Source organism: Chelonia mydas, chromosome 7 (assembly GCF_015237465.2).
Source record: "Chelonia mydas isolate rCheMyd1 chromosome 7, rCheMyd1.pri.v2, whole genome shotgun sequence".
Classification (NCBI taxonomy): domain Eukaryota; kingdom Metazoa; phylum Chordata; order Testudines; family Cheloniidae; genus Chelonia; species Chelonia mydas.
In genome coordinates, this window is record NC_057853.1 from 39,299,365 (window position 1) to 39,317,936 (window position 18,572).

Genomic DNA, 18,572 nt, shown 5'->3' on the forward strand with positions numbered 1-18,572 from the left:
TGCAACTGTCTGTAGATACTGCAGGGAGCAGTAAGAAGGCCTCATTAGGGCCCAGGCACCAGCTGAGAGAGCCTGAGGAGAAGGGCAAACTCCAGGCAGGAGGTGCTGGGAAGCAGAAAGACCAACCAACCCTCAGAGAGGAGGGACTGTGCCCAGCTGAAACTGGGATGAAGCTCTGAATTTGTGTTCTATTTTAAAGACTCTCTTATTTGGACTTCCAGGAAGGAGACACTGAACTTGGGTTAGAGCCTCGTGGGCTTTTGACATGGTCTCCCACAGTATTCTTGCCAGCAAGTTAAAGAAGCATGGACTGGATGAATGGACTATAAGGTGGATAGAAAGTTGGCTAGATTGTCGGGCTCAACGGGTAGTGATCAATGGCTCCATTTCTAGTTGGCAGCCGGTATCAAGTGGAGTGCCCCAAGGGTCGGTCCTCGGGCCGGTTTTGTTCAATATCTTCATAAATGATCTGGAGGATGGTGTGGATTGCACCCTCAGCAAGTTTGCAGATGACACTAAACTGGTAGGAGAGGTAGATACGCTGGAGGGTAGGGATAGGATACAGAGGGCCCTAGACAAATTAGAGGATTGGGCCAAAAGAAATCTGATAAGGTTCAACAAGGACAAGTGCAGATTCCTGCACTTAGGACGGAAGAATCCCATGCACCGCTACAGACTAGGGACCAAATGGCTCGGCAGCAGTTCGGCAGAAAAGGACCTAGGGGTTACAGTGGATGAAAACCTGTATATGAGTCAGTGTGCCCTTGTTGCCAAGATGGCCAATGACATTTTGGGATGTATATGTAGGGGCATTGCCAGCAGATCGAGGGACGTGATCGTTCCCCTCTATTCGACATTGGTGAGGCCTCATCTGGAGTACTGTGTCCAGTTTTGGGCTCCACACTACAAGAAGGATGTGGAAAAATTGGAAGAGTCCAGCGGAGGGCAACAAAAATGATTAGGGGACTGGAACACATGACTTATGAGGAGAGGCTGAGGGAACTGGGATTGTTTAGTCTGCGGAAGAGAAGAATGAGGGGGGATTTGATAGCTGCTTTCAGCTACCTGAAAGGGGGTTCCAAAGAGGATGGATCTAGACTGTTCTCAGTGGTAGCTGATAACAGAACAAGGAGTACTGGTCTCAAGTTGCAGTGGGGGAGGTTTAGGTTGGATATTAGGAAAAACTTTTTCACTAGAAGGGTGGTGAAACACTGGAATGCGTTACCTAGGGAGGTGGTGGAATCTTCTTCCTTAGATATTTTTAAGGTCAGGCTTGACAAAGCCCTGGCTGGGATGATTTAGTTGGGGATTGGTCCTGCTTTGAGCAGGGGGTTGGACTAGATGACCTCCTGAGGTCCCTTCCAACCCTGATATTCTATGATTCTATGACTCAATAAAATGGAGCATCAGGAGGGTATTGTTTGACCTACCTTGGAACTGAATGAGTTCTTACTGGACCTGCAAGAGGGGGCTAACGGGCTGGGTGACTGCAAAGTGACACCTGGCCACGAGGGGGGACTCAAACAGCTACTCCAGTACATCCCATTACAATAATTTGAGAAAATTAGCAATAGATTGGCTCCCCTAAACCAAACTATGGCTTGTTTACACAGGGAGTTAGTGTGTAGAGAACTAGGGTGTGAAATTAAAACATACTAGCTATTCTGCACTAACTCTGCATGTGGGCACACTTCTTGGGCACTGAATTCCCTCAGGTGGTTTAGCTTAATACACTTCCAAAGTGCACAAAGGCACTTTAGGAGTGTCCACAGGGGGACTTAATACATATCAAGTACTGCAGGCTTTTCCCTTGTGTAGAAATGGGGTGTTGGGACCTCGCCACTCCCAAGCTTACGTGTTCACCTCTCTGGGGGCGGCCTGATGCGACCTAATGGCCTCTATCCACACAATCACCCCTTAGTCAGGGTAGTGTTCCCTAATGTCAGAGCAGTGCAGTGCAGTGCCTGGGGCATGGGATATGCATCAAAGCGAGAGACTGCGTTCACTTTACGGAAATCAATGCAGAACCTGACTCTTCCGTCCGGCTTGGGAACTAGCACTATTGGGCTCTGCCATTCGCTCCTTGACTCTTCGACTACTCCCAGGGCCAACATCACCTCAAGCTCTTTCTGCATGGTCTCCCACATCTTCCTGGGGAGCAGGCAGTGATTCTCCCTCACTTTGTGGCTGGGGATTGTGGTCAACATGCTGTTCCCTGGCTGCGCTGACAAGACAGTGGGGAAGGCTGATATCAACTGTCATACCTGTTCCTGCTGTACCAGGCCAAACTCTTGGCCTATGGCTGCCGCCCCGGCTCTGCCGGTTTGCTGGCCAGTGGCCCCAATTGGGGTTCTGGAGGGTATGGGGCGATCATCAGGCCTTCCCGGTCTCTCCAGGCCTTGAGGAGGTTCACATGGTAGACCTGAGTGTCTTTCCTTCACCCCGACACCCGAACTTTGTAGTCGAGAGGCCTATTCATCTGGTCACCTCGAAGGGGCCTTGCCACTTTGCTAACAGTTTAGATTCAGAGGAGGGTAACAACAAGAGGACATGGTCCCCTGGCTCAAAACTCCTCATCTTCACCCCCTTATTATATTGAGCCTCTTGACTACGTTGGGCCTGCACCAGGTTCTCTCATGCCAAGGCTCCCAACTCTCGAAGCCGCTCCCATAGATGGAGGATATATTGAATGGATCCTCTGACCCAGGTCTCCTATTCTTCCCATGTTTCTCTCAGGAGATCTAAGATTCCTCGGGTTTCCTCCCATAGAGGAGTTCAAAGGGGGGAAACCCTGTAAAAGCCTGAGGCACCTCTCGCACAGCAAAGAGGAGTGCTGGGAGAAGCTTATCCCAGTGCTGAGGGTCGTCTTCCACTAAGTTTCTCAGCATTGCTTTCAGGGTGCCATTAAACCTCTCTACCAACCCCTCTGTTTGAGGGCAGTAGACTGAGGTCTTAAGGGTGTGGATATTTAACAGATGGCATAGCTCCACCATCAATCTAGAAGTTACGTTAGTCCCTTGGTCCATCAGTATCTCCCGCGGCAGACCAACACGGGCAAAGATCTGCATTGCTCATTGGCAATGACCGGAGCCATGGCGGTTAGTAAAGGTACCGCCTCTGGGTACCGTGTTGCATAGTCGACCATGACGAGGATGTACTTGTGGCCCGAGCTGCTCTTTTCCAAGGGCCCCCCCAAGTCCAGGCCAATCCTCTTGAAGGGCATCCCAATCACCGGCAAGGGCACAAGGGTGGCTTTCGGTACCCCTTTCAGGCTGGCCTTCTGGCACTCAGGGCAAGAGGTTCAGTAATCCCGCACCTCTGGATGGATGCCCAGCTAGAAGAATCTCTGGGCCACCTGTTGCAGCGTTTTCTCCCTCCCCAGATGCTGGCCCAAGGTACTGAGTGAACCAAGTGGAGTAAGTTCCTCCAGAACCACCGCAGGACCAACAGTTGGTACAGGTCTTCTTTCGATTGGGGCTCCTGGACCACCCAATAGAGTAAATCATTATGGATCTCAAAATGGGGGCCTTGCTGTCAGTGTTGGGGTGGGTCTTCCTTCCTCCTCTGGATTGCTAAGCAAGACTGTATGAAGAGGACACTCCGAGGATAGGAGAACACAAGGATGAATCAACTAGCCCCATCTTTCTTAGGCGCACTGGTAGTCCTCCGAGGTCACACCGGGGGGAGGACTTGGTGCATGTCTTAGCAAGGTTGCCATCTGCTGGAATAGTTGCTCCCGATGTTGCTGTTGTGGTTTGCTTGTTGTTGGGCAGTCAGCTCCCGAATCAGCGGCTGCTGCTGTTCTTGCTGATGCCCCACCTGCAGTTGCTGTTGTGCCACCTGCTGCTGTTGGTTGTCCAACAGCCATTTCAGAAACTTCTCTGGCTCCATCTTGGGTGTCTGGGTCCTTCTTTCAGGCCCTGATCGATGCCCACATTCTCCACCAGTTGTGACTAGCCTAGCACCTTATTGCCCCTTTGGGGCAGAGGGGGAAATGGGGTGTCGGGACCTCACCACTCCCAAGCTCGCGTGCTTGCCTCTCTGGGGGTGGCCCGATGTGGCCTAATGGCCTCTGTCCACGCAATCACCCTCAGTCAGGGTAGTGTGCCCTATTGTCCGGAGTCCATATAAATTGCTCCCAGTGTCAGAGCAGTGCGGCGCAGTGGCCCAAGTCCATATAACCCCCACCTAGCAGCAGGGCCTCTACCGTTTTTGCAGCCCCAAGCAGTGAAAAAACCTGTTGCCGCTGAATTGCCGCCGCGGATGGCAGGAGAGAGAGAAGCTGCCACCGAATTGCCGCAGCGGCGGAAACTCTGCCGCCCTGAGTGCCGCCCCAAGCACCTGCTTGGAATGCTGGTGCCTGGAGCCAGCCCTGCCTAGCAGGCGGGTAGTGCGCCCTAGCGGCCAGAGTCCATATAAGTTGCTTCCAGCATCAGGGCAGTGCAGCCAAATGGCCAGAGTCCATATAAGTGACTCCCTGCATCAGGGCAGTGCGTCCCAATGGCCAGAGTCCATAGGTCACCCTTTGCAGGAGGGATAGAGTGGCCTAGTGGCTGGAGTCCCTATGATTCCCTCCTCGCAAGGGGGTAGAGCAGTCTAGTGGCTGGAGCCATATGATTCACATGCTAGGATGCCCCCCCCTCCCAGGGGGGCAGGTGGCTGGGATCCTCTCCACTGGGTCCCGACCCAGGGTCCTGGTAGTGGCAAGTTCCTCTTGCCACCAGCTCGGCTGGGATCCGCCCCAAACATGCCGAGCCTCGCTTCCTACCCTAACTTCCAGGTCCTCCATGTCGAGGGGTCCTCCGGTCTGTTCCCCTGCTGTGACATGCTCCGCCAGGGCACATCCTGGCTTGGCTAGCTTCCGGATCCTGGAGCACAGACTGTCCTTCCTCAGAAGCTGGCAGTGTGCCTCCTTCCCCTCCAGCAGTCAGCCCAGACTGACCAGCTCTGCAGGCTTTTATACCTGTTCTCCAGTTGGACCATTCCCAGAAGAGCCTCAGGGGCGTGGCTTCTCTGCTAGGAAGGAAGGGTTAACCCATGCAGTACCAGAGCGGGGCCACTCCACCCCGTCACAGGCAGGTAATAATATCTCCTCTATTAGAGAGTCACTTAGCTACACTCTGTCATTTTCCTATACCAGATTTGGACTGGCTAGAGAGCTTGCTCATACACACCAGATGCGTTCATCATGAGATCCTTTAATGCTCTGCCAGGTATGGCTGAGGTTCGTTTAAATAAGGTATATTACACACAGTTAATGGCTGAACAGTATAATACAATTTAGCATTCTTTTATAGCCTTAAAATCCATGTGCATTAAATGTATTTGTCTAAATCCTCAGCTGGTGTTAATTGTCATAGATCTATCAGTGAATTTACACCAGCTGAGGATTTGACCACTGTTCCCTTGCCTTTGGTGGCTATTGTTGGTAACATTTTTCAGAGTGTCAGAGCAGTGCAGCACAGTGGCCCAAGTCCATATAACCCCCACCTAGCAGGCAGGTAGTACACCCTAGCAGCCAGAGTCCATATAAGTCTCTCCTAGCATCAGGGCAGTGTGGCCCAATGGCCAGAGTCCATATAAATCGCAGTAGGGATTATACTAGTTTGAATTACTTATAGCAACAATCTGGGTCAAAATGAGTGTCAGTTTCTCAAAATTAAGAGAATCCATTCAGCTCAGGGCCTAAATTTTTGACACCTATTCTGTATCTGTTGTATTTCAACGTTAGAAGCAGTCTTCCATCTAGACAAGAAGGTCACTGTCAGACAAAAAAAGAAACAAAAAATACAAGGTTTCATCAGAAGTATGACTGGTATTATACTTAAACAAGTTAATATGCAGCAAAGAAAAATCCTAGAGTTAATTTCCATTTTTTATAAGCAGTACTGCTTGTGTTTGTAGATCACATTCAACTGCAAATGCCAACAGTTTCCTGGGCTTATCTCCAATTTTAAAAATATTCTTCATCTTTCTTTGTAAAACAAATTCTGTCTTCCTGGACTGTCCATCTCAGCCTTTGAGTCTATTAATTTTAAAAGAAAGTCTGCCTTTTGACCGTGCATCTTTTCTCTCAATCATTCATTCTAAGGGTGGAATCTGAGCTCTCTCTTCTTTGAGGCTATGATCTGATGAGGAGCCCTAATCTCAAAGTTTCAGATATATCCCAGCACACACTAATGGAGGGTTTATCAGTGACATTCATCTCTCTAGATCTGGGGCTTCAGGAAAGGCTGAAAGGAAGGGTTGCTAAGCAAGACTGTATGAAGAGGACACTCAGAGGATAGGAGAAGACAAGGATGAATCAACTAGCTCTTGCGCTAAAATTGACATGGTCGCAAAATCACATTTTAAGATGCAAAAGAAAAATACAGCTTGCAGGAAAGTATCGTTTGTCTGTAAGCTCACTGTCAAAAGTAAAGCCCAAGGCAGGAATATGTGCTAAAGCAGTAAGGTACCGCAGGTATCAGATCACACTGAGATGGACACTTTTTTCCCCCGTATAGAGATTGAGGTATTTTAATATGGAGTGACCACAACTAATGCTTATTGTTTCAAAGTAACCACAGGGACTCACTCATGACCACCATGCAGAGGTTGCTTTCAGATGAATGACAGCTGCAAGGCGTGTGCATGTGTTCTGAGATGCAAATCTCATTGGGCCAGAGAGACCATCACAGTAGTAAATATGTCATTGTACAGCCTTTCACCCTTAAGACACCCCCAAAGCTTTATAAACTAGTGAATTGAGATTATGCAACTGAAGCACCTAGGAAGTCTTAGCATTAAAATTTTAGGGTGAGAGCGCAAGAGAGACTGAATGTTAGCCAGGACATTGAGTTTGTCCCAACTTGTGTGAAAAGTGCCATGCGTTCCTTAAACTTCTACCGGGAGAGCAACTCGAGACCTGCAAAAGCACCTCTCAGGAAATACCTTACCTGAAAAAAAGACACAGCTAACTTGGCAAATGTACAGGATTACCTGACACCCCATCCTGTCAGAAAGACTTTCAGAAGCCATTGTAGGCCAGATTTTTTTAAAATGTCACAATCCAGGACAACTGCACTTGTATTTCCCCCACAGTAGTCCAGCAAGGCACTCGCTGTCAGGCTTCCAGCACCCCATGCTGTTGCCTCTCTTGGGTAGAGAAGACACACATTCACCCCCTCCCCCTTCTAAGTGGGGTACCTCCAGGCTGAACCATGATGCCTTTACTGTGCTGTTCCCAGCAAAAGACAGACTGCCTAAGCAGACCTGTTTGCTTTCTCTTCAGAGCCTAACAACTGCATAACTGCTCACAATTAAGATACCATACAGCTCTTTCTATGCAATTTTATTCTTAGGATAAAAGTATCACAGAGAAAACATCTTAAAAACAATATGAGAGAACCCATGCACTTGCTCATAACCTTCCCAGAGATCACTCTAAATCTAACATGCACTCTGCCAGATAAATAGTCCTGCAAACCCCTCAGAGGGGCTCTCTCCTATGGTCAAAAGTTCATAACAGCCTCAGCACAGAACTAGCACCCTCATGAGAAGTTTATTCTCTCCTTTATACAGTTTTAGGTCTTTGATCTGCAGTTTCTGAGTAAGTAATCAGTAGACAATGGTTTTCTCTCCCCAGGTGTAGATTCTAAAGGCTTTCCAAGTACATCTTAGGAAACCCACTTCACATGTATTGTCCCAAACAAGTCTTGGAAGTTCCTATCGTTTCCTCAAGGTGTACATTAGTCAGTCTCCTAGAAAAGCTACAGACAAAAACACAAACAATTTCATTTCAATACAATGGACCCAAAGGTATTAAACTTAATTCAATAAAGTTTAACTTAATTCAGTAAAGTTTGTCCAGGAAGTTGCTCTTGGTCACACTCAGCATGCACAGTCAAGACTAACTTTTCAAAACAGCTCAGTTACCATTTAGATACTTTAAATAAAGCCAAAGTTTCGAAAGCACTCAGCATCTTCCATTGCAACACTCATGGCTAGATTTTCAAAAGAGCTCAGCAGACAAGGTCTACACCATAGATGTTAATACATCTATTCTAGACGTCCTAAGTAAGCTAAATTATTCCAGGAAACAAACACAAGTGTACACAAGTGGCCAAATTTTCAAAGTGTTTATCATTTGTTTTCTGCAATAACTTACTGCAGCTAAAACTTTAAATAATCTAAGTGTTCTACAAACATTGATTAGAGCAGTTAACAACATGCTGCTGGAAAGAAGTCTGTCCACTGAAGATAAAATAGCACCACCAAGGATATGAAGAAAAAAAATACTAACTGAAATTTCTATGTGAACTTTCTTTTGATTTCTTTTTATCAATCATTACAAAACACTTGGATGTATCCATTCTTCAGACTCCTCTTTCCTGTCCTCAGCATTCAGTGAAAACCCTTTTGAGAAAAGGAAAGAGAGGTTGAGATGAAATAAAACAGAGATTTGAATCTAGAGTTTTTACTTCCATGTCAGTCTGAGGGTGATATTTAGGAATCATATTCCCATACATTTCTATATGTTTTAAAACCAATGCATAGCATTTCTAAATTTGCCAAATCACTAGGACTTAAACTTTTCATTCCTAGGAATTGTCCCTTTGGTGGTTGTGTTTGTCTTAACCTTGAACATTCAAGACTTGATGGAAAATTCACCCTCATCACAGTCAGTCGGGTTACAGCCTCTTACTAGTGGTATATACGGCTCCATTTGCCTTCTTAATGTTTAGTATATTTACTTTTTCCTGAATAGGAACATTTGGGTCTGATGGAAAATCTTTTCCAAGTTTTAGATTGAGTCTAGCAGCTTACTTCCTCTCAAAAGGAAAACACAGGGAGACAGAACTCAAAAGCACGTACATTGTTGGACACTAACCCACAGTTCTGGTGCTTTTCTTGATGTACAAATTGAGTCCCTGGTTCTTCACAGTTAATTCTGAACAGGATTTTCTGCTGAACCAATCTCTGTTTTAAAACAATGAGATTTGTACTATGTTGTTACAAATTTCTCTGTTACAATACCATACTTCTCTGTTATGTTTCCCATGTGCTGCTTTATGTTATGCTTTGACCTCAAAGTAGTACAAAAAGGTATAAACATTTAAAGCTTCAATACAGCTACAACTACATGGAGGAACTTTATGCTTCAAAAGACTCAACAAAGTAATTCATCCTGTAGATTGTTCACTGCTTTATGTAAAGCAAACAAAATATATTCCAAAGATTAAGATCAATAGTCTTGAATTAATTAAAATCCCATCAAACTATCAAGCAGCCATTTTTCAGCAGTAAACCAGGTTCTATTTAAAATTACAATATATTAACGTTTAGCGACAGTAGCTGACTATTTTGGGCCTACACTATATTACGTGTTCTATACGGATTTACAGCACCATAATTAAAGTTTGAAAATGTGTCCAATACACTTTAATAATGTATTACCAAGAAGTTGCTTGTGATATAAAAATGTATACCTTTGGCTATCCCAGTTTCACCAGATTTTGTATCTCAGGTCTGGTTGCATAAATCATAAGAATGACCACATTGGGCCAGAACAATGGTCCATCTAGCCCAGTGTACTGTCTTCCGGCAGTGGCTGGTGCCAGATGCTTCAGAATGAACAGAACAGAGCAATTTATCAAGTGATCCATTCCCTGTCATCCAGTCCTACCTTCTGGAAGTCAGAGGTTTAGGGTCACCCAGAGCATGGGGTTGCATTTCTGACCATCTTGGCTAATAGCCATTGATGGGCCTATTCTCCATGGATTTATCGAGTTCTTTTTTGAACCCAGTTATACTTTTGGCCTTCACAACGTCCCCTGGCAATGAGTTCCACAGGTTAACTGTGTGTTGTGCAAAGAAGTATTTCCTTGGGTTTATTTTAAATCTGCTGCCTATTAATTTCATTGGGTGACCCCTAGTTCTTGTGTAATGTGAAAGGGTAAATAACAATTCCTTACTCATTTTCTCTACATCATTCGTGATTATCTAGACCTCTATCATATCCCCCCTCAGTTGTCTCTTTTCTAAGCTGAACAGTCCCAATCCTTTGAATCTCTCCTCATATGGAAGCTGTTCCATACCCCTCATCATTTTTGTTGCCCTTCTCTGTACCTTTTCCAACTTGTATATATCTTTTTTGAGATGGTGTGACTAGAATTGCACACACTATTCAAGGCATGGATGTCAGGCCCACTCGAGACTCACCTGGAACAAAGCACTCCCTATTCACACTTTTCAAACCACCAATCAAGCACACGGTCAAACTGTCAAACTGTCCCCACAACAGACACTCAGATACTCACCAACACAGCCTCCTTAATGCAGCCCTTAGCGTACCTTCTCTCAGGCAGATCCCAGGCAAACTCCCTCTGTTAGCCGTTCTGCTGTTCGCTGCTCAGCTGGTTCGCAGCTGACTGGCTGACTGGCTTTTATACAGTCAGGCCCACTCAAGGCTCACCTGGAACAAAGCACTCCCTATTCACACTTTTCAAACCACCAATCAAGCACACGGTCAAACTGTCAAACTGTCCCCACAACAGACGCTCAGATACTCACCAACACAGCCTCCTTAATGCAGCCCTTAGCATACCTCCTCTCAGGCAGATCCCAGGCAAACTCCCTCTGTTAGCCGCTCTGCTGTTCGCTGCTCAGCTGGTTCGCAGCTGACTGGCTTTTATACAGTGGGTGAGGGAACTCGGATGTTTAGTCTGTGGAAGAGAAGAATGAGGGGGGATTTGATAACTGCTTTCAACTACCTGAAAGGGGGTTCCAAAGAGGATGGATCTAGACTGTTCTCAGTGGTAGCAGATGACAGAATGAGGAGTAATGGTCTCAAGTTGCAGTGGGAGAGGTTTAGGTTGGATATTAGGAAAACCTTTTTCACTAGGAGGGTGGTGAAACACTGGAATGCGTTACCTAGGGAGGTGGTGGAATCTTCTTCCTTAGATATTTTTAAGGTCAGGCTTGACAAAGCCCTGGCTGGGATGATTTAGTTGAGGATTGGTCCTGCTTTGAGCAGGGGGTTGGACTAGATGACCTCCTGAGGTCCCTTCCAACCCTGATATTCTATGATTCTATGATGTACCATGGATTTTTACATTAGCATTATGATATTTACTGTCTTATTATCTATCCCTTTCCTATTGGTTCCTAATGTTCTGTTAGCTTTTTCTGACTGCTTCTGCACGTTGAGCTGAGTATGAAAACAGTATTCAAATGCAGCTGGACCTGCAGATCATTTACTACTTTAACTTTTGGACACTGGTCTGCAGATGGACCCTGTAACCTCGCAAGTCATTACAATTTCTTTTGGAGGGATATTAGCAGAAGTAAAGCAGCGGAGGAAGAAGAGAGACAGATTTTCTTCTCCAGATTCTAGGGAAGGGGTGGTTTGCACCCAAGTGGTTGTTAGCAGGGAGCAGTTCCTGCGGAGAGGACTGCACAGAGACTGTCAATGATGTGTCCACTCTGCAGGGGAAGGGTTCCTGGTGCTGTGTGCTCCCAAATGCCCCTCCCCCCCAGTATCAAAGTAAAGGCCAGGAAATCTGGGCATGTGTGTTTTACATTGGTTATAGGCAGAATAAGTAATGTATAATTAGCAGGACTCTCTTCCTGAAGAATCAGAATATCCCTCCCCTTCTTCTGCTCCCTCGGGCACCTTACCAGATTTCTGAGGTTTGTAAAATGTTATCACTAGCATCTTGGCTGTTGCTTCAACATTCTAGGATACATCCAATCTTATGTTTTGCCAGGTGCTTTCCATCCCTTCAGTTTTTAACTGCTCTTGTGCAACATGCTTTTGGCCTTATGTTTTGGTATGTCGCCTTTGGAGCTTTAATTCCTTAGGACTGATGCAGCCAAGCATTTCCAATGTGGGAAAACAAATCCAATCCAGATTGGTGCTGAGCGAGCTTGAGAAACGCCCCCTTGTGAACAAACCTGCATAAAAAAGTATTTTGAATTCAGCTCTAGTCTTGTGAGCTTAATTAGATAAACAGATATTCAGAAGCACAAGTCTCAGGCTGGAAAAGAACTTGAATACATGAATACAAAACAGCCACAGATACCTGAATATTTCAGTAACAGTTTATCATTCAACCCATGTTCCTCTTTTTTTCTGCTCCTTTATCTCCCAATGTCTCTAATTCTTTTTCAGGACAAATATACAACAAAAAGTCAGAGCAGGGGGAAATGCACAAGAAGAAAACCCACTGAAGGTAGGCCTGCTATTATTATTCAGTGACAATGTTTCTCTTTATAAAACATTTGGAAACTTTCAAGAGTTCTGCGGAGATTTGATTCACCAGTGCATTGCTCCAGTTTTAAACCAGTATAGTTCCTTGAATTTCAGTGGAGTTACACTGGCAAAAAAATGATAGTAACAATAGAAGTGTATCAGAGCCTTACTATTCTGTCCAGGTTCTCATACTGTGTCCCTCTCTGTAGTATTTGAGTTCTTACTGTACTAGTCCTAGTAATTCACACTTATTCTCTATTTCTTGTACCTCTGGCACTAAGTTTGCTGCATTAAGCCCCATTTCAGCAAAGCATGTCAACATGAGCTTAAGTCCATCTCTGTTTGGCACAGCTCGTAATGTGCTTTAAGTAATTTCCTGGAAAAGATGGATGTAAGTATATAAAGCTTATGTGCTATTCTCAACCTGTGCCTTAGTCTTATCCTTTCATGGATATTAGTGATCACCTTACTGCTATGCAGGTGGTTAAAGCTTGCTGGCACATTGAATGAAGTTTATTTGTACTGAAAGGCATGTGATACGATTTTTCTTGTACCTCAAGTGCAGATATGGTCAAATGCACTTCAGAACATCTTAAGATTCCTTGATTGTAGCACAAAGGGGCACTTAAGAGAAGCATTTAAACTTTTAGGTTTAGATGCTCTGTGTATTCATTTGACAAAGCCAATTATTTTTCTGACTCTGTCTTGTCCAAAGGAAAAGGAGACTTTGAAATCTACGTACAGGTTTGGCTCAAATAAAGACTAACTTAGACTTTGCTTGTTTAGAAGAGCTTGGATAACTTAAAATAAACTTCCAAAGAACATCCCCAGGTTTTTGCTTACTTACCCCAACATTTATTGCAGTCCAAATTCTGGTTGACATTCCTGGGAAGGGGTCATATTTCCTTTCTTAGCTACTTATCCCTAAAAGAGAAAGGGCATCAGGTGCAGAGGGGGTATAACAGATAGTGAAAATAGCTGCAGAGCAGGACCTAGCACACCCAATAGAAAGATTTGGAGACTTGAAGCAGATGAGATTCACTAAGTGGAGGAACAAATCCATGCATGAACTTGAAGTGTGGGAGAGAGATTTCGTGCTGAACATAACTATGGAATAAATCGGGATTTCTCAGACTAGGATAGAACAATGGGGAAATCTGACTCACAACCCAGTTTGGCCAACGTCGTGCCATGGATGATCAGTTTCTGTTCACACTCATCTTTAGAGAGACGTTGTTATTTTGCCTAAATATGGAAAGTCGTATCAGAACAAGCATTTCTGTGTGTAGTCAAGGCCATTCATGCCAATAGTGCTGGCATATCTTGCCTACATATCCTGCCTTTTTCTATTTAGGAATAAGGGTGCTAAGGCATGGAGAGCAGTGGAGGAAAGAAGAAGCTAGAAAGGGCATATGCTCTGCAGAAATGGCACTGTATACAGGTGATTAGTGATAGTGAAGACTGGCTGCTGCATAACAGAAAGACATGAAAGAAAGAATAGTGATCCAAACTATGCATTTGGCAAATATGAAACAGTATGGAGTTGCCTTTGTACTGTCTGAGGGGTAAAGAAAACAGCTACCTGAAACCCTCTAACCAGAATGCTGGCATTTAAATAAGAATTTTGGCTGTATAAGCAATGCAGGATCGAGTACTAACAAAGACCAGCAAAATCACTGTGATCTACACACATTATAATATAGCAGGACAAGTGTAAAAAATAATAGTTTCTCAGTGCAATTTGCACTGCTCTATCATTGAAGAACCACCATGGGGAAAATGTCAGGCAATTGAAATTTACAATAATAAGTCCTAAAAATATCTATCAAATCACAAATGATTATGTGAGCAATTCAGACAGTTCAGAGCACTCTATGTTCTACCAGTCCCATCAACTCTTAATATTTTATTTTAAATTTAAAAGAAGAAAGTGATGAACAAATAAACTGAGCTCATTAGAATATTGATGGCAGTTGCGTACATTTACATTACAAATCTCTCACATTGAGGAAAATATGTAAAATATTTAAAATTCAACCACAGCTTAACCTATGTGGTCATTAAAATAACAGGAACGTGAAATGTCATTCCTTTACACTATTTGAATCTGATCTGTGCAACAAGGCAAACCTTTTGGAATGTCCCTTCCAAATGTAAAAAAAAAAAAAAAAACCCACAACCAATTTTTTATCACTGCTAGTAACTTATCTTCCATTAAATAACTGTGGAAGTCATCAAATTGGTTTCCCTTTTCATTACATTTAACTACTCTGGCTTTTTAAGGAGACTGAATGTGTGACTGTTTGGATCATTTCCCCTCTCCCCCACAAATACTTCTCAACCCATTTCCTTCAAGGCAGTTTGAGTCCTATTTTGGGACACCGATAAGGGTTCTGAAGATATGGAATTTTTCTCTCTATATATAACAGATAAGGTGACAAGATACATCAAGCCAAACACATTTATGCCTTTTCCAGAGTATATTAAGTGCAAAGTAACTATCAGTATGCACATAACATCAGTGGCAAACATACAGAGCCCAGCAGTGCAAACCTTACTTATGCTGATGAGCACATCTCTTCAAGGGTCCTCTTACTGAGTTCCATCATCTCCCATGGAATCGGCCCATCCTCAACCCTGGTGGCTTCTAGTGGGGAGGAGGCAGGCGCTTGGGAAGTGCATACCTTCTGCCCCCAAGTACCTAGCACAAATAGACCTAGCATATTAATACAGCCAGAAGCCACTGTTAACTTCCTGCTAAGCACCCTCTGTGATGGGATCCCTTGTTTAAGGGGATTCTCAAGGCAGGTACCACCTGGATAGTCCCTGGCACACGGGTTCAGTAGAAGTGTGTTCCCAGGGAACAGCAGCAGACCCCAAGGCTGATGTGGAGGCACAGATCGCAAGAATCAACAGGAGTTGCTGGCTGGAATCCCAGTTGCTTCACACCTTTGTATTCCATTACAGATCCCACCATTTCCCTGTGACGGAACGACGCAGGAGAACCTCACCAAGCCCATTAGACCCTCAGCAGGGATTTCCAGATGATGGTAGAATCCCTCAGATCCCTGTAGTTTTGCCACTTCATATATATATATATGGGATTGTTTAGTCTGTGGAAGAGAAGAATGAGGGGGGATTTGATAACTGCTTTCAGCTACCTGAAAGGGGGTTCCAAAGAGGATGGATCTAGACTGTTCTCAGTGGTAGCAGATGACAGAACGAGGAGTAATGGTCTCAAGTTGCAGTGGGGGAGGTTTAGGTTGGATATTAGGAAAAATGTTTTCACTAGGAGGGTGGTGAAACACTGGAATGCGTTACCTAGGGAGGTGGTGGAATCTCCTTCCTTAGAAGTTTTTAAGGTCAGGCTTGACAAAGCCCTGGCTGGGATGATTTAGTTGGGGATTGGTCCTGCTTTGAGCAGGGGGTTGGACTAGATGACCTCCTGAGGTCCCTGCCAACCCTAATATTCTATGATTTTTAAATATAACCACATGGTGGACACCATGCAGTGGGTCTGGCACTCCACACACAACTGAGACACTTTGTAGGTCTCTTTGCAGATCAGTGCTGTCCACAAGTGCCACCTTTAAAGTGAATTGGTGCAGAAGCTTTCCATGATTTCCTACTTAGCCGTTATTCACACTTGTAATGTGTGTATCATTACAAGATTTCCTGGAAAGCTGCTGGCTAGTGATCCAGGTTAAAAACAAACAAGAAGGTAACTGAACATTTAAACAAGCAGGTTCCATTTTAGCAGTTGCAGTTACTTAGGAAAATAGATTTCAAGCCCACTTACATTTTGAGTTCAAGAGTCTGTTGATAAATTTTGCTGTCACATGTTGTTCCCCATTTTGTTTGTGTACAGTAATTACACTATAGAGGAACAAAAAATACATTTAAGCTAGGGTTTGTTTTAAGTCAAGGAGAAAAAACAAACTACCCAATATGATTGTTAGGAGACTGATGGCTGTGAAAATCACAGAGGAACATGTGATTTATGTAGATTATAAATTAACTTGGCCCAAACAAGCAGTCACAGATACAAACTCAGAAACAAACTACACTAAACTTGTTCATTTTCTAACTGTAGCACATCTCCAGATAGTTATTTTAAATGGTAGCATAGTCACCTAATATTCTGATGATAACTAGTGTCTTAACTGGAGATGCTGGGTGTATGTCATTGGGCCCCAGCAACTTTTAGCGACTGACTATGCCATCCACAGCCTTGGGTATTAGAAGAGTCATGGTACCAATGGGTTAAGTCTCAATCTTGTGCGGTGCTAAGCACATTGGAGATGGTGACTCAGCACCTCACAGGATCAGGTCTTCAGTAGTGTAGAATCAAGAAATAGACATTTCTTTCAGGAAAAACAAGTAACAGACAAGACACCTAGGAAAACAGACGAACCCCTGGTGTAATTCCATTGAAATTAATGGGACTTGAGTGATTGTTTTAAGTATGTGCCTCAGTACTTTGCTGAATCAGGGCCTTAAACCTTAGGACACTGGCCAATCCTGAGGCGTTTAAAGCCTCCACAACTGGCCAGATCAAAGGTTGGGGGGGAGAGGGGAGTTGAAAGTGGGGGGGAGTGAGGAGCATTGGGGGCACGCCGATGGAAAGTTCTATGGCTGGCGGCATAAGGAGCGAGGGCAGAACTGTTGGGTGGAGCCAGTCCTTTCCAGGGACCCCAGCTTGCCTCACAGGCTCTGCCCACCTAATCACAGTTGCCAACAGTCCTGGTTTGGCCAGGAATTCCCCAGGTTTTATCAGTTCATTCCTGGTAACTTCAACCCGATCCCATCCCTTAGGAAGGTAGCAGCACTGGAGGAAGAGGTTAAAAGCAGCCAAGGGCAGAATGGGATGGAAGTGGAGCAACTCTGTGCTCTGAGAGGAGCTCGTGGGAATGAGCCAGCTGTTCACACTTGAGTGGGGAGGAAGATTGGGGATTAGAGAAGAGGGAATGTTCCTGATCACAGGGAGAGGAGCAGAATAAAGAGGTGTGGAACTGATGGCAAGGGGAGAAGGATAGTGTGACAGATGCATCAATTTCCTGCAATATCCTTGAAAAACATCACTGAATTAAGTTTAAGTATCTTTAGAGGTTTTTGTATCAAATGCAAAGGTTATGTATTGTTGTGGGCCAATATTATATGTAATCTCTCTAGTGGGAGATGCGATTGAACCCCAGGAAGTGTTATGAATTTCGAAGGACTGTATTGAACAATGTACCAGACAAGAATGGACTTTTGGGATAGATGGTGTCAAGTGGTTTACTCTGGGAATCTCTAGGGGGAAGTGAATTCAAATTCTCCAGCTCTGGTTACACAAAAATCCTGCTTTTTGAAGCTATGCCCTGAGGAGACGCCCACTGTCTGCTGATTATTTGTTCTTGGAGTCTCAAGATCACAGGCCCAAGCTGTATAAAGGAAAGATTAAGGTCATGCCTACACTAGCAAGCTTATACCAGCACAGCTGTACCAATGCAGCTTCACTGCTGTAAGATCACTCATGTAGCATCTCTATGCTGACAGGAGAGAGTTCTCCCAGTGACATAATAAAACCACCTAAACAAGCGGCAGTAGCTATGTCAGCAGGAGAGCATCTCCCACCTACATAGAGCTGTGCAAATGAGTGTTTATGCCGATGAAACTTATGTTGCTCATGGATATGTTTTTTCACACTCCTGAGCAACATAAGTTTTGTCAAAATAATGGATAGTGTAGACATGACCTAACCCATTCATGGGCATGCTACGTCTGTACTAAGGCTGTTACAAACTTGTAACCACACAAAAAAACCTTGGTGTTGGGATTTGAAGGACTGACATCAGAGCCCTTATTGGAGTTGTGGGATGATCTCTGGTCAGCTTATTAGCATGTGTGTAGGTTCTTTTTTTGTTTTTAATATGTGTTTTGTATTCCTTTCACCTTAAGAATAAATGTGCTTGCTCAGAAAGGGCTGCATAGTAATTTATAACTGGTGGCAATTACAGCCTCTGGGGAGAAAGCAAAGCATAGACACTGGCCTGTTTAGTCAGTCTGGCTTGCTGGGAATATCACAGTGTAGGCAGCCTGAAAAGACCCCTGTCAGGAGGGGGAGAGATGTGGGTCTCTGCCCAAGAGAGGTGACGACTGAGGAGCTAGGCACCTAGAATGGGTGCTCTCAAGGGATCAGAGTGGGGCGGGGGATACAGGTGCAGTTGCCCTGAACAGTGGCATAAGATAGGAAAAAGAATTTTTACAGTTAGTTACCAGCTCCTAGAGTTTTAAAGATGAAGCAGTCATAGATACCTCAGAGTTTTGAGGGTTGGACCTGTACATTCTGTGAAAC

At 44.6% G+C, this 18,572-nt stretch overlaps 1 long non-coding RNA gene across 1 annotated transcript; it reads right to left on the bottom strand.

Annotated features, from left to right (window-relative positions):
• Positions 1-7,488: 7,488 nt before the first annotated feature.
• On the bottom strand, positions 7,489-10,379 carry LOC122466535. Its single transcript, XR_006292140.1, has 4 exons — positions 10,336-10,379; positions 8,873-8,961; positions 8,285-8,397; positions 7,489-7,751 (listed from the first exon to the last, which is right to left on the bottom strand). It is a non-coding gene; the product is annotated as an uncharacterized LOC122466535 (long non-coding RNA).
• Between the last annotated feature and the right edge of the window lie 8,193 nt (positions 10,380-18,572).